Source organism: Vulpes vulpes, chromosome 13, assembly GCF_048418805.1.
Source record: "Vulpes vulpes isolate BD-2025 chromosome 13, VulVul3, whole genome shotgun sequence".
Lineage (NCBI taxonomy): Eukaryota > Metazoa > Chordata > Mammalia > Carnivora > Canidae > Vulpes > Vulpes vulpes.
The window spans coordinates 88,039,245-88,055,273 of NC_132792.1; the positions used below are offsets into that span (position 1 = coordinate 88,039,245).

Here is a 16,029-nt window from a genome sequence, read left to right on the forward strand (position 1 = left end):
GAGCCCCTGCGGCTCCCCCACCCGAGGCGAGAGACCCGAAGCTGTCAACCCCGAAAACACGCGTTTTATCCCAAAGCCGTCGCGCGGAGGGGAAGAAGCCACGGGCCGCCGCCCGCACTGCGCCGTCGGAGGCGCCTCGGCGTTTTCCAGCCGACGCCGAGGGTTCGGGGTCTCGGAGGCGCAGACGCGGTTGAAGGGCGCGGAGCCCGGCTGCCAGGTGAAAGGGGGCGCCCGGCCCCCCTGGGGCAGCCGGAGCCGCGCAGCCCCGCCTCGGGGCCCGGCCGCCCCTGCCCGCTCGGTGCACGCTGCGCATCTCGTCCCTGGACGCGCCGGCGGCCTTGGCAGCGAACCCCGCGGGGACCTGCCGGCCTCGCCCAGCCTCTGTCCCGCCCCCGGAGCTGGGAAGCACCGTCCCGGCGCTCGTGCTTCAGGGACCCCCCCCCGCCCAGGCGCGCGCCCCTCAGCTGTCAGCGCGCAGGACAGCGCGGTGCCCCCCCACCCCCTCCGGTGGAGGCCTCCCCCCCCCAGGAGGCCCTGGGGGGCGCTGGGCTCCACGGTAGCGACACCCAGTTTCGGGGGACCAGCCCCGGCGCCCCGCGGGGACTTAGCCGGGCCCCTCCGGTGGCGCTCCCGACAGTCCTCCCCTTCCCGGCTGGAGCCACCTCGGGCTCGGCCCCAGCGTGCGCGCTGCAGGCCTGGTGCTCAGGTAACCGTTTCCCGAGGGCTGAATGGCGACGGCAGCAGCCACATTCCGGTTGCTTCCATCGCAGCCAGGAGGCCCCACGTGTGCGGGCAGCGACCACCGGTCCCCCCCGCCGGTAGCCGTGGCCGAGCCCCTGGATCCTGGCTTTGCCTCCCGCCCCGCGCCGCGCTGGAGAACCAGGCCAAGGGCTCCAGGTGCACCTGGGTCGGCGGACGCCCCGCCCCCTTAGCGACCGCGTGCCCGAGCCTGCGCTCAGGCCGGTGGGCCCCGCTGCCTCTTCAGCAGCGCCCGTGGGTCCTCGCTCCCGGCCTGGGCGTCGGGCCCTGGGCAGCCTAGAGCCAGGGCCAGGATGCCCCTCAGCCTCGGGATCCCAGGGCCGCTTCTCCGAGCCCGCCAGGAGCCTGCGGCCGCCTTGGAACCTGACCCTGCGGGCCTTGTTCCCGGCCCCGTGATCCCACCTCGCCACATGGCTCAAACGGCTGCCGGTGACTTTTCTGTTACAACTCAACAATCCACTGGGACATTTTGTAACGTGAAACTAGGAAACAATTTTAATATGTGAAAAGCAATAATAAAATTAACCCCAGGAAAACACATTTTCTTTCAAATACAACCGCATAGGGGTTATGACATGTAAATACGTGAATAAGAGGATGACTCATGTGACACAGAGTATTGGGCAAAGGACCGAAATAACAGAAGTAAGGTTACACATTATCACAAGGGAAAGCATTCAGTATTACCAGTAATCAGATTAACGTCAAAGGTTCGAATCGGGCCACACCGTATTTTGACACAGAAACATTTGTAAAATGACACAGAAGCCGTGGGATCAGTAGACAGTAAAAGAGTCAGGTCGGTTCACATTTTGTTCTCTCTCCTAGAAGGTTGAACCTCTTGAATGATCCGTTAAACCGCTTGTCTTTCTTTCCTGGTGCGCAGCACATGCTGACACCCAGCGATTCGGCACCCTCTCCACACCTCTTAGAAGCTGTGCTACTAGAGGCGCTCAGTGAGCTCCCTGTGGTCGAACCCAATGCAAACTCTGGTCATCACTCGGCCTCACTTACCAGCTGCATTGGGCGCTGATAACCAACCCCTCACTCTTAGGCCATCATGCCTTCTGGCTCTTCCAGCCACTCCCTGGCGCCTGCCTCCCCTGTGGGCTTCTTGTGCACCGCCTGTGCCTGCTGGCCTCCTTACCACTCGGACCCTACAGACTCTCCCTGGACTCTCCTGTTGACCTGAGTGGCAGGCACATGCGCAGGATGGCTGATCATTGGTCACCCCCTCAAACAAAATATTCTCCAAACAATTGCTCAACGCTTATTTGGAGGCAAAGTTCACATGGCCCACACAGAAAAGCCAACAGCCCAGCAGCTGGCCAGACACCCTTATCAGAAAGCAGACTGTTACCTGTTAGTCGGTAGGGATTTACTACGTCACCCCAACTGACTTATCAGAATATTCCTCCTTCATAAGGGATTCTTGCAAATATAATTGTTTCTATATTGTTTTATATTTAGCCCTCTTTTAAGGCTGGAGTCCTGGCCTCCTCACTCCATCTCTGTGCATCAATGACTCTTGAATCCATTGTCTTCAACCTAGAGTTCTTCCAGAACTAGGAGCGCTCACTTTGCTTCCACTTATAGTTCCTCTTTAAGTAGGAGATATTCACACCTAAACTCAGGGCACCCAGGCCCTGCCCTCTGTATCCCTCCAGCCAGACCCTCTGCCATGTGCCCTTTCTGCCCAGCTGGTACCACCACCCACTCAATTGTAGACACAACAAACTCAAGAGCTTCCATCTACTCTGCACTCTTTTGCTTTCCCGGTATCTAATCAGTGACTAAATTTTTTGACTTTACTGCCTAAATAACCTGGGAATGGTCTCCTCTACTCTCACTGCCATTCCCCTATTTAAGGACAATTTTTCTTACCTAGATTACTTCTGTAGCTTCCAGCTCCCCTCCCTGCCTCTGGGCTCTTCCCACCTTCCATATGCTCTCCACTTGGCAGCCCAAGTGACCTTTATACAATGCAGATTTGATCACTTCCCTCTCCTCCTGAAGACATTTCAATGGCTCTTTATTATCCCCAAGATAATGACCAAACCCCTCAAATGCCTCAGAAGATTCTTAAAATTCTTGTTGGTCTCTATAGACTTCTGTCTCTGACACCTTATAATTCAGCATTATTGTGCTTCTTTCAGTAACTTTCAGTAACTTGCAGGAGCCTATACTGTCTCCAAAAAAATATTTGTTTGTACTATTTCTGCTGCCAAAATAGCCTTAATCCTTGCTGCTCCCAGACCTCAGCTTAAGACGCCACTCCTTCAGCATGCCTCCTGGCCCCCGGGGGCACGGCTAGAGCTCTGGCTGCATTGTCCAGCAGCACAGAGACTCTCCACATCTTGACACACGGGCACCATATTAAAAGCACTTCCTACCCTCCCTGTCTGCTGTGAGCATATGAGCTCTCTGAGCATTCTGGTCAGTCCTTCCTCCTCACTGAAAGAATAAAAGGAATATGTTACAAACTTCTGAAATGTGCAAATCCTTCTGAGAACCTATCCTGAAAATCCCAAATATGGTTTCCGATTTCTGCACAAATATGTTTGTTTAAAAATTATTTGTAATAGAAAAAACACTAGTAATAAAAAATGTACAACAGAGGAAGAACGGTCAAGTTAATGATGCTGAATCTATGTGAAAAAAATCTAAGTGGCCATATTATATTTCCTGTCGTATAATATTAAGGGAAGAAAATGTAGAATGCAGCATTGTATATTGCAATTTGGTAAAAAGTATATTAAGTCCAAGAAAAGACAGGAAAGGAATTAGGCAACATGTTAAAAAGTTATACCTCTGAGTAATGGGATTGTGGGTCATTTACTTTTTTTGACATATTTTTCTATATTTTCCAAATGTTCTAAATTGAATGTTAATTAGCAATAGTCTTCTAATGGGAAATGTAAGTGGGTGTGTGCTCACGGGCACAATCAAGCGTGCACCTAAATATCTAGGTGAGTTGGCAGCCAGGACCCTGGATCCCACTTGGGAACGACTCTGCTGGGGACAAGCTATGATGCTCCTACAGGATGTGCCTGTCACCCCAAAATTCCACCAAGTACCTCCTCTGGCTTCCTTATTCATTCCCAAGGCCTCTACCAAGATCTTCTGCCCTCTGTACCTGAACACCTAAGGCCCCTGCTCCTCATCGCAGAAACTTTCTCCCTCTTTCTCGCAGCCTCATCCAGTGTGCAAGCTGAAGTTCCCCCAAATTCTTGGATTGGTCCTCAACCAAACGTGCCTTCCTATCAGATCTTTACCTTTGAATTACTTGGTATGCAGACAGCCTTCTGCCCTGCACCTGATGAGCAGCCCGCTCGATGGTGACTTGGGAAAGGTAGACTCCTGAGAGCCGAAAGGCACCTTCTGATCACCTCTATCAACAACCTGTTTTGCAAATGTGGACACGAAGGCCACACACAATAAGAAAGAGCGGAGCTTAAACCAGATCATGTGCCTGGGTTACATCTGCTGACCTACTATATAATGATTTTTTTTAAATATATATTTTATCTATTTATTAGATAAATTAGAGAGAGAGAGAGAGAGAGAGAGAGGCAGAGACACAGGCAGAGGGAGAAGCAGGCTCCACGCAGGGAGCCTGACGTGGGACTCTATCCCGGGTCTCCAGGATCAGGCCCTGGGCTGAAGGCGGCGCTAAACCGCTGAGCCACCTGGGCTGCCCTATATAATGGTTTTATGTAGTCTCTAAGTTATATATTTTTTGAAACATTATCTAATTCTTTTAAGAACTGAAACTCTAATATACTGATGAACTTGTGTCATTAACCCAAGATGGGCTTGAGAGACAAGTGGAGTATGGCCACGGGCAGTGATGTTCCACTCCACAGAGAGACTCATGAAACAGAAATGCATGGGAAGGCTGAGAACCAGACACGCTGAGTTCCTTGGGGATCTTAAAACCCTGGAGAGGTGTCTTGGATGTTCCCAGTGAGTTCCACTGGGCCCTCTGGGGCACCAGCCTTTTTCTTCTTCTCCAACTCTGCTGAGCTAAAACCATTGCTGACCCTAAAACCAACAGTCATGCTTCCAGCACCTGCCAAAGTGTAGGCTGCCGACCACAGCTGGCACCCTGCCAGGCCCACCCAGAGCGTGCTGATGTCTGACGTGGAAAGGTAACTCCCAGGCTGAAGGTGAGTTTCTATCTTGGCAGAAGCTGCTGGCCGCACCTCCAATCCTTCGTTGCTCTTTCAAGGCCCCAGCTCTTTCATTGGCATCTGCTCTTTGATTGCAGTCTCTAGTCTGCCATCCTCATGAGAGCAACATGAGTCCGTTGGACCTGCCCTGTTCAGAGTCATCAGCCCCTCCAAAGTCTGCCTGGTGACCTCCATCCATGTGTCCCATTCAACTATTCCTTCTCTCTGCCTGCCTTCTTTTTTAGGGTTCTCCTAGATTCCTCATCAGAGACCCTCTGTAGTTGAAGCCTGCTCCAGGATTCCAGTTCCAGACGTGTCTAAATCCTAAAGCGATTCAAGCAAAAATCCTTGCTGTGTCATTATACCCATGATGAGTCAAAAGTTGTGAGTGTATGAGTGTCCTCGGCATCCCTCTTCTCCAGGCTCACCTCCTCCACCTGCCCTCTAGGCAGTTCTGTTTTTACCAGCTCCATTCTTAACCTTGTGTAATGCAGAATAAGGACAAAGGGGGTGGAGGGAGAAGAAGTGCCCAGGTTAGAATTGGGAAGAACTTACTGATGGCTGAGAAAAAGAATCTTAAGAAGAGTTTTTGAAGGCAATTAGAGTTATATAAAAATGTGCTTGTCTCATGATGCATTTCTTTTTTTCGGGTAATTTCTCTCGTACTAGACCATGTGTAAATCATGTGGATCAATAAAGCTGCATACTGTTTTTGTGAAAAATACCAGTGAATCTGGCAAATGGTTTATCCCTTGTCCCTCCCCCCCAAAATTTATCTATGTCAAAGAATGCATAGTAATATGCCATGTCTACAACAATACTTGGATTTGGGGGCAACCTATTAGAAACAAGGATAAAATAAATAACCTTCTTACAAAACCTTAACCCTTTTGCATGTTAACCATCCTAAAGATGCTACTGAATATAGCTAAGAACTAAAGTCCAAGGCCAGCTCTCTGGGCCAGCATGTAGCCCACTGTGTCTTGATTTCCCACCAACCAGGAAGATGTAAGCCATTAAAGTCTTGTATAGGGCTTTCCAGTTTCCAAGTGCTTTCTTATGTATTACCAAATCTGGATGTTCTGAACCACCTGGAAGGACACAGAATGTAACTTTAGCTCAATGAGAAGATGATAAAACTGAAGTCCATGAAAGTGTTAAGGAGCTCACTCAAGGTCATGTGGCCAAAAGGAGCGACTGCTGCTGATGGAAAAAATTGTCCAGACTCCAGATGAGCCAAATAGCCCTGAAACCCTGATGAGATTCTGTTGAATGATTCAAGTGTCTTTGGAACTGTCAGAGAGTGGAAGTACTTATTAGTTGATTGTTATCAGGAAAGAAGCTATTTAGATTATGATAGCCTGAAAATGAAAGAAATCAGGTTGCTTTAATTCCACGACTTCATATGGCGATTCCGTGCACTCAGGATGCACTAGGTCCCATTCTGACAGCTCCGCCGTCACAAAGACATGGGAAAGCCACAGAATCACTCGGGTAATGTGGGGTCTTGATAATGAGTCATAATGGTGTGGTGAGATTTCTGAACTTATCAACCAAGCTAGAGGAGGAGGCTGAAAATTCTCAAGCCAGGATCTTTGCAAAGTTGCTGACAATAGACTTTACCTCTACACTAAAGTCATTTGAATATGCATTGACAAGGACAGGAAAAACTGTTCTAAAAATTTCTCTAGAATACACCAAAAACATGCTGGTGAGTGTGGTGGCCCATGCCTGGTGCCTGGAGCGGCATGGTGATGCCACTCTTCCATTGGTCACTGCGATTCATGTGCCAACACTGCAACAAAAGAAGCTCGTGCCTATCTCCCTCTTTTTAAAAAAGATTTTATTTATTTATTCATGAGACACAAAACACACATACACACAGAGGCAGAGACACAGGCAGAGGGAGAAGCAGGGAGCCGGTCCTGGGACTCGATCCCGGGACTCCAGGATCATGCCCTGGGCCAAAGGCAGACGCTCAACCGCTGAGCCACCCAGGCGTCCCTCATGCTTATCTCTGTTCAAATACACTGTCATCTTAAAAATGTCTGCAAAAACTCTCCCACCAAACACATCAGCAGTTAGAGCCCTGGTTAGGACCCAAGTACCAGAGGTGCGACCCTCCTCCTACACTCACTTGGAGATGTCCTTAAAAGCAATCTGTCTTTGACTCCATCCACATGAAACACAGACAACGCATCCTTTTTGGGGAGAAAAGGGTCATGGATTCAGGGTCATTTTGAGAAGGCAGACGTACACGATGAGATGAAAAGCAAGAGACAGGTACCTGCATGCAGCTGGCCTCTGCCCTCCCACTGGGTGACTGTGAACCTACCTCAGTGACTTGCCTGTTGACCACACAGAGGAAAGGAGCACTCCACGGATCACTCCCCTTCCCTGCTCTGTTTTGGGACCTTCCACTCACTGACTCATCTCTCCTTAAAGCTTTCTCCTTTCCAAAATGATCTTTTCATATCTCCATCTCCTCCCGAAATTAAAAGTACCAATGCTTCACCTCTGATTTCAAATGCTCCTTATGAGACTTGTTGAACTATTCTCTTTTACTTGTGGCAGATGCACACAAAATCCTATGCATGTACAACCTCTTCTTCATTTCTCTTCTAAGGAGGGTGGGTCCCCCACCAAGATCCTGGTTGTGTCAAGCTCTCACAAATATCTAGAGATCTGGGGGCAGACCAGCAGCACATGGCCAGAGAGGGGAGGGCAAAGAAAGTCAGAGAAGAAAAGAGAAAGGAGAGACAGGGACGGATGTTATGGGGGTAATGTGGAGAAAGAGAGACAATATTCAAAGAGGAATTCTGGAAAGCTTCACTTTATGATACAGGTCACAATTCCCACCTTTGTCTTCTGGAGCCCACCTTCAGAAATTTTAGTAAGAATCTTGAACAGCAACCCCAGCGTATGCTTATTTGGATGCAGCAATGCACCAAGATTGACCCGAAGGTGGAAACTTACTGGATCCATTCAAATTATAGAGTGCTCCAGAAATTCTCTTATGTAACATTTCATGTGTGCATGCCTTGCCTCTCTCTCTAAATTATATCCTTCCTGAAAATAATAATTTGAGGCTATACAATTACGCTCTGGATCTCTAGCCTATTGCCTACCAACTGTGTCTTACATGTAAAAAATACTCATTAGATATTTTATTTCTTGATTGACAGGGAAAGCATGTTGGCAAGAATTATTATAATTTGGTATGGTGAGGAGCCAATATTTTACAATGTTTGAGAATCAAGAGCTTCAGCAAAAGGATACATTTTTGTTGGGATTTTTTTAAAGATACTAGGCAGAGGCCAGTACAGGCTAAGCATAACTGTGTTCATATTAACCTTGGAAGAAAAAGGTTAGTGCTCCATCCTCGGCTCAGAGAAATACAAATGCCTATAAACCACTATGTGCTATTGGTGTTGTTACTTCTCAAACTATTTCCAGTAATTGTCAATATGTGCCAGTCAAATTTCCAAGAGAGCAGTCTCTGAGAGGACCCTGCCTCAGGCTTAGAAAGGTTGTCTTAGGGGAAAGGAACAGTGGACTAAGAGGATTCTGAGCAGTGGAATGCTGGTAAGCCTTTAATAACTTAAATAACTGGCTTACCGTCTATGCCAATTCTCATGGTGTAAGTACTCTCATCATGGCAGACTTCAAGCTCCCAACATGACATCATGGAATACACAATTAGAAAGAGATGTGCAAAATCAACTCCTCTGAGCACAAGTCAGCTCCAGCACACCCCTGACCCTAAGGCTGTCCCCTCGTGGACCCCCAAAGAACAAGTCTGCAAGCTTCAGGGGACCCTGGGGGTTTTGTGAGGGTCTTTTCTTTCAGAAACATGAAGCCGAGACTCAGAAAAGTTATACAAGTCACCAAGAATTATTTTTAGAACATTACAGAAAGAAGCAAATACAGAGAGAATATAAATATAAGTTCGGTCAACCAGCTAATAAAGTATCCCCCCTTAACAGCGAGCACTATATTTGCAAAGACCTCTCAAATTTCATTGCTGCCCTGGGCTAATATGAGAATACCAGGAGAGCCAGAACGTCAGCATTAAATACTGCTAAAACCTTAGAGGTCATCCATCTAGCTCCTTTGAGGCATGTGATTTTATTCTGATATGCACAGAACAAGCAATATGCCAGCATCTGAACTGAGGTCAATCATCTGAATATTTTGCCTCTGTTTGGCCCAAATCCTTTTGCATCCAACACTCCATTAGAACGTTCTTCTGTGTCTTGTTTCCCCCAGAGCCTAAGATGTGCTAACATGTACAAGTCTGGTGACCCACAAAACTGGGAACAAGCTTTAAACAACTGAGAGCTTGTTGCAAGGCAATTTTGTCTGTTTAAAGTAATCTCATCCTGGTATGTGTGTTGCAAGTGGTATTAAGTGTGTGAGCCGGCATGCACCTGCACACCACGCTCCATCATCAGTGCCCAGCTACCCACTGCCCAACCCCCAGCCTAATTCCTGTACCTACCACAGGGAGAAGAGCGATGGATAAGGGCTAGCTAGCAAAAGGTTCTTACCTATTCTGATCAACTGGCCCTTTTCTAAATAATTAATGAAAAGATCTACTCTAAAAGGTTATGAATGCCACACTGTTGGGACTCCTGCACAGTAATTCTTATAAAAGCTACCAAAAAAGCTTCCAGGATTGAGTGTATAGAGCCGAAGAGGTGTACAACAATAAACTCTCCCTTTTAGGCAAAAGAGGTCATGGACTGAGCCTGATGAGGGGAGGGTATTGTACTTCACATATTCATTCTGGTTCTTATTTCCGATGATCTCTGTTACCCTTACCCCAGAATGTCTGTCTTTGACTCAAGCTTGTTGGATTTTCAGAATTCAGTCCCTCAGAAAAGGGAGCCAGGATCAGGGAGCTCTGAATGAATTATAAATAAGCATTAATAACAATACAAAGGGGTCACACTGACTGAGCTTCTACAGTTCACATATTTCCATTGTCCATCCCATTGACATGAGAAATGTCAATCTTGTGCCAGGAAAAATTATCCAGAACAACTTCCTGCCTCTGACACTGGGACAAACAGATATTTTGTGGAAGACTTTGCTTGCCCTCTTTAATCCTAACATCATGAGTTAGGGAGGTACCAAAATTTTTTCCTAAATAACAAAATTGTCTTTGCATTTCACTTATCTAACTAAACTTTTTGACCATATTTATTTTGTTCAGTCGTGATGGACCATATCAGCCAAATTTTAACACTCCCTGTAAAAAACAAACAAACCAGAATTTCCTTACCAGTCCAGCCCTGAAAACATTAAGAGTGCTCAACTAAAATGTAACAAAATATGTTGAGTTGAATAAAAATAAAGACCATGAATATAGTTTTATAAATGCTAATGATGTCTTTCTTTCAGGTCTAATCACTATATCAAAAAGTTCACAATTGTTATAGTATCTGGTCTGATGATATATTTTGCTGCTGTTTTATTCCTGCTAATGCTTTTTCCCTTAAATTCGATTTTGTACTAATGACCTTTTGGGGATCCCTGGATGGCTCAGCAGTTTAGCGCCTGCCTTTGGCCCAGGGCATGATCCTGGAGCCCTGGGATCGAGCCCTGGGATCAAGCCCTGGGATCGAGTCCTGCTCCCGGCATGGATCCTGCTTTTCCCTCTGCCTGTGTCTCTGTCTCTCTCTCTCTATGCCTATCATGAATAAATAAATAAAATATTTTTTTTAAACTGACCTTTTAACATTTGGTTAATGAAGAATTACCTGAGAAACCTTTTTTCTTATCCTTATTCTCTACAGATCTGCATCATTTTCTTTTACATATTTTTTTAAGGTAGAATATAGTTGACTTTTTTTTTTTTTTTCAGATTTTAAGTAATCTCTATACCCATCATTGGGTTCGAACTCACAACCCCAATGTCAAGAGTCCTGCTCTTGGCACCAGGCGCCTGAGTTGAATTTTACTTTTTATTCATTCTAATAGCTTCTGTCTTAAGCCAATGGGTAAATGTAATCATAATCATGCTTACACTTGAAGTAATACATCTCACATTGTCTTTTCTTCATCATGCTTTTTATCCACTTCTTCATTTCCCTCTTCCTGCCTTCTAAATCCTAACCTGTTGATAGGATTTTCTATATCCCAACTTTTATCTCTTCCAGGGAAAATTTGGAAAATGGAGATCATATTTATATTATTTTTGTAATTATCGTTACACACAAAATGTATACATCAAACTATAACTTTAACATATTTAACTATTCAGGAGGCTTTTTTTTTTCTTTACTAAAATTGTAGCCCTAGTCAGTTATTTGTGTTTTGTAACCTATTGTTACTTATATTTACTGACATATTTTATAAATCCTGTATTTATTGCTGTGTGGCTCTTTTTTTTTTTTTTTTTTTTTTTTTCTATCTCCGGTCAGGTCTCTTTTCTTCCTGATGAAACACAACCTCTGACAGTGAAGGTCTCTGGTTGGTGAAGGTCTGTGTCTTTATATGTCTGAAAATGTCTCTATTTTACATCCAATCTTGAATGATAGTCTGGATGGGTATAAAATTTAAGGTTGAAAATTGTTTCCAACAGCATTTGAAGTCCATTGTTTTCTTGCATCTGCTGCTGATGGAAAGTCTCTCTCATTGTCATGCTTTTGCCTAATAATTTGTCTTTTCTCCCTGGTAGTCTCCATGATTTTATTTTTGTTTCTGATATTCTAGATTTTTGCTCTGGTGTCAAGTCAGAGATTTATTTTATTTAACTGTTTTAGCATTTGTTAGTTGCTTTCAATCTGAGGACACATGTCTTTCTTTAATCCTAGAAAGCTTTGGGATCCCTGGGTGGTGCAGCGGTTTGGCACCTGCCTTTGGCCCAGGGCACGATCCTGGAGACCAGGGATCAAATCCCACATCGGGCTCCCGGTGCATGGAGCCTGCTTCTCCTTCTGCCTGTATCTCTGCCTCTCTCTCTCTCTCTGTAACTATAATAAATAAATAATTTTTTTAAAAAATCCTAGAAAGCTTTGAGCCATCAGATCTATCAGTTTATCCACCACCTACTGAACTTTTCTTTCATATTTTTATTATGTCTCTTGATATTGCATTCTAGGTAATTCTTCAGTATTGTCCTTCCGTCCATTGATTCTCTCTTCATATCCAGTTTAGTCTTTAAATCATTTATTAAGTTTTTAATGCCAATGAGAACGTATTTTATTTCCAACGTTTTAAATAGATCCTTAGTCATGTCTACATGGCCTTGTTTTATTACTGCTTGGTTTTGTTTCACAATTTTTGGTTCCTATATTGAATATTATTCCTATATTTATCTCTTTGAGCATCTAAACTTACCTATGTTAGGATGCCTGGGTTGTTCAGCAGTTGAGCATCTGCCTTCACTCAGGGTGTGATCTCAGAGTCCCAGGTTCAAGTCTCGCATTGGGCTCCCTGCAGGGAGCCTAATTCTCCATCTGCCTGTGTCTCTGCCTCTCCCACTTTGTGTCTCTCATGAATAAATAAATAAAATCTTTAAAAATAAATAAATAAATAAACTTACCTATGTTAATGTTTTTCTCAGATTGATAGCCTGTTTTGACTCCTAGACTTTCTTCACATTCATTGCCAATTTTGTTATCTTAGCATCCAATGTCTTTGTGTATTTTAAAACCAAAAAGACTTTTTGAAGCCTATAGATTTGTAGGATCATTTTGAGGTATTTACTTGGTTGTTTGTCCTGTTTTTATGTCTCCCTTCTTCTGTGTTCCAGACTCCCTGCCCATAAGTTTGGGGGATGTCCTCATCCACCTGCCCAAGGTTAGGTCTTGCTTGTGTTATTATTCAGACCCCCCCTCTCAGGAGGTGATCTCTGCCACACTCTAGATCAATAGGAGGTTACACGAAGCTCATCACCCCACTATCTGTGCTCTCCCTTGGCCTACCACTTTGTTTGGTAGCAGCAGTCTTTCACAGCTTCCTCTTCTGAGCCTGGTGCCAGCCCCTATGCAGGTGGAAGGCTGTGGTCTCCCTTCTTCTGCAGGAACCAAACTGTCCTGCCCTTGCCCCCAGAGATCAGCAGGCCCATAGCTCTGCTGGGTCACTGTTTTGCATTATTATGCCATTTCTAGTCTAGGAGGAGCTTTATACTAAATGTTAAGCAGCTATGGTTATTCATCTATTTTTCTATTTTTAAATCAATTTTTGCTATATGCTTAAAGAATGGCAATATTTCAGCTGAATTTACTGCACCTTCCTACCCATTTACAACAATAAAATGAACATTCATTAAATACTTATGTGCTGGCTTAACTTATATGCCAGGCATTGTACTAAGAATTTTCATATCTTCCCTCATTTAATTCTTAAAATATTTCTATGAAGAAGGTGATCTTCTGCATCTCTATGCCAGAAGAAATCAACATTCTCTAGAATTTAAATAATGTGTTCTGTGACACATATTCTGGTAGGGACAAAATACTTAGTCTGCTTCAGTGACTCCCCAGGTCTCTCTGGTACTTAGTAAAAGAACTCTAACTAGAAACCAGCACCACAGATTCACAGCTCACATTCTCCCTCTTCTTGTGGCTTCTTTTCCAGGGTCACAAAGCCAGTAATGTCAGATTGTTATCAGGAGACATTTTCTTATCCTTACCATATTAAAGTCAGTACCTCTGGTTTTCAAGTCAGGCATACTTGGTTTTTTTTTTTTTTTCATACTTGGATTTTAATCCCATTTTGTCCTTACCAGAATATGTGTCACAGAACATATTACTTACTAAGTATTTCTCTAGAAAAATGAGTTAATCACAATTGATTTTTTCCCTGTTTCCTTATAAAGGCAAAAAAATAGGTAGATAGATAGATAGATAGATAGATAGATAGATAGATAATAGATAGATAGATTAGATCTGGAACATTTTTAAAACACAAAACACCACTGATTTTATATTTTACATTGGTTTCACACTTTCTTTTCTGTATTGAAACCAAGAGGTGTCATAAGCAAAGTTTATATTATTTACCTTGAATATATTGCCTTATGCTTGCCCACACAAGAGCTCATTTGCTACTTTGCTACCCACTCATGAAACCTCATGAGATCTTACAATGGTTTATCCCTGTTTGACATTTCACTTCCATCTTTAAATTTGGAGATCTGACTGTGTACTCTATGATCCAAATCACTTATAAAACAATCAAATAAACTCATAAGATTTTTTCTATCTGGAAAAGCAACTATTTTCTTCTATCTTTTATTTCCTATTAAGCTGATTCTTTATCTACAGCACAACAGAACCTACCCTCCCCCCACACACACACATCCTGATTGGTGACCAATGTCTTGACTATTCCACAGCTTTTTATCAGCATTTGTTTTCTTATTAAGTGGGAAACATTATATAATAGAAACCCAGAGTATGAAGCAAACCGACCTTGGGCATCTACTAGTAGCCTGAATAGGGCCAGTTACTTAGCATCCTTGACTGGCAGTCTTCTCATCTGTAAAGTGAAGGATGTGATGGCTTTGTAAGGCCAAGTATACCAAAGGCCAAGTAGGGTATCTGATGCACAATAGATTTTCAATAAATACAAATTATCCTTATCATATCTGAAGCCTTAAAGTGTTTATTTGCAGCAAACTCCTAGAAAAACATATGTTGACTACATTAACCATACTCCAGTGATGCAAATAACTTGCTTATTTTTTCATTTTTATTGCACTGTCAAGTTCAATAAAGCAGTAACACACCTTGATGTTCAATGTTGATAGATAATGATGACTCATTTCAAACTCCAGCAAGCATGTAGGCTTCATTTTCCACCTAAGTGGTAATCTCTTGTAAAAGGACTCTGAAGTCTTTGAGAGAAAAAAGTACAGAATTCTGAGTAAGGATGGTGATTGTGATGAAGCCTGCAGAAAAGTGTCAATCCCAAGCCCTGGGACCATCAGTGACATCTTTCATAAACTATGGACAAGCTGTTTGTGTGACCCATTGGTGGCTGCCATGTGAGGTCCAGCCAAATGCAAATCTATCCCTGAGAAATCATTGAACTTGACAACCATGTTTCATAACCTATGGTTCCATAGGTGGTAGACAGAAGGAGGTGCAACCTGAATAGAACTTTTAGGGACCTTCTGGTCCGGGGGTTCCTAGGCTGAGTATGCTAAAATGTGCGTGTGTGTGTGTGTGTGTGTGTGTGTGTGCGCGCGCGTGTGCGTGTGTATGCACGTGTAAATGTGTAGGGACTCAGGGAAACTGGAACTAACTACTGGGGAGAAGAGAAGAGAAAGACAGGAGAGAGGAAGGGGAGGGGTGAAGGGAACAGCAGGGAGTCTCATCATTGTCTCCATTTACCTTCCTCTTAAACAAGTATCCTCGTTACCAAAATATGCTACCTTGCTAACTGCATATTTCCAGAAAGTTGTACTGTCAGGTTCAATAAAGCAGCAAAATTCTCTGATTTTCAATGTTGATAGCTAATGATGATTCATTGCAAACTTCAACAAATATGTAAACCTCCTTCTCCACATAAGCAGTGGGACCTTTTACAGCTAACTTTCTAAGTGAATATTTCTGCATATTTCCAGAAAGTTGCACAGATTCATATTATTGTCATTGTATACTTTAGGAAATAGCATAATTTCTTCCTAGAGGAAAGGAAATAATATATTTGCAGCCTGTTCTTTCATAACTATATTTATTTGCACAGCAGATTTCTTTCCAAGTCACTGAGTCATATCTTCCCAGACACAAAACTGAAATCTTCTTTTCTTTTTATCAGGAGATTGACATTCTCATATAACATTTTATAATAAAGTGTTCAAAAGGTCACATTTAAAATACATGAAATGTATATGAAATAAAGTCATTGAACAAGCCTCAAGTGAACAGGCTGTCTTAATAAAGAACCACAATAGCAGAACTGAAATTCAGACTAAAGTCCAGAGTGAAACCCCTCTCTCACTTTTTATATGCTTGACTTCCAGTATTCTCTGGTGCAGCCCAGGGAAGCATCTTTAACCAGATTACTTCAAAACTAATATTTTCCCACTTAAGTAAAAATGTGCTATGTGGAATAAATAGCATCACATTAAAACATGATG

At 43.8% G+C, this 16,029-nt stretch overlaps 1 long non-coding RNA gene across 11 annotated transcripts in view; it reads right to left on the minus strand.

Annotated features, from left to right (window-relative positions):
• Positions 1–1,226: 1,226 nt before the first annotated feature.
• LOC112925275 (uncharacterized) overlaps positions 1,227–16,029 on the minus strand; it is a 45,390-nt gene continuing 30,587 nt past the window's right edge. For 10 of the 11 annotated variants that reach the window (XR_011996732.1, XR_011996723.1, XR_011996727.1 and 7 more), the window contains 2 exons: positions 14,674–14,781; positions 1,227–5,411 (listed from right to left, as the gene is read on the minus strand). This is a non-coding gene — a long non-coding RNA (uncharacterized lncRNA). The remainder of the gene's footprint in view (positions 5,412–14,673; positions 14,782–16,029) is intronic. The other variant, XR_011996728.1, reaches the window with a different exon arrangement.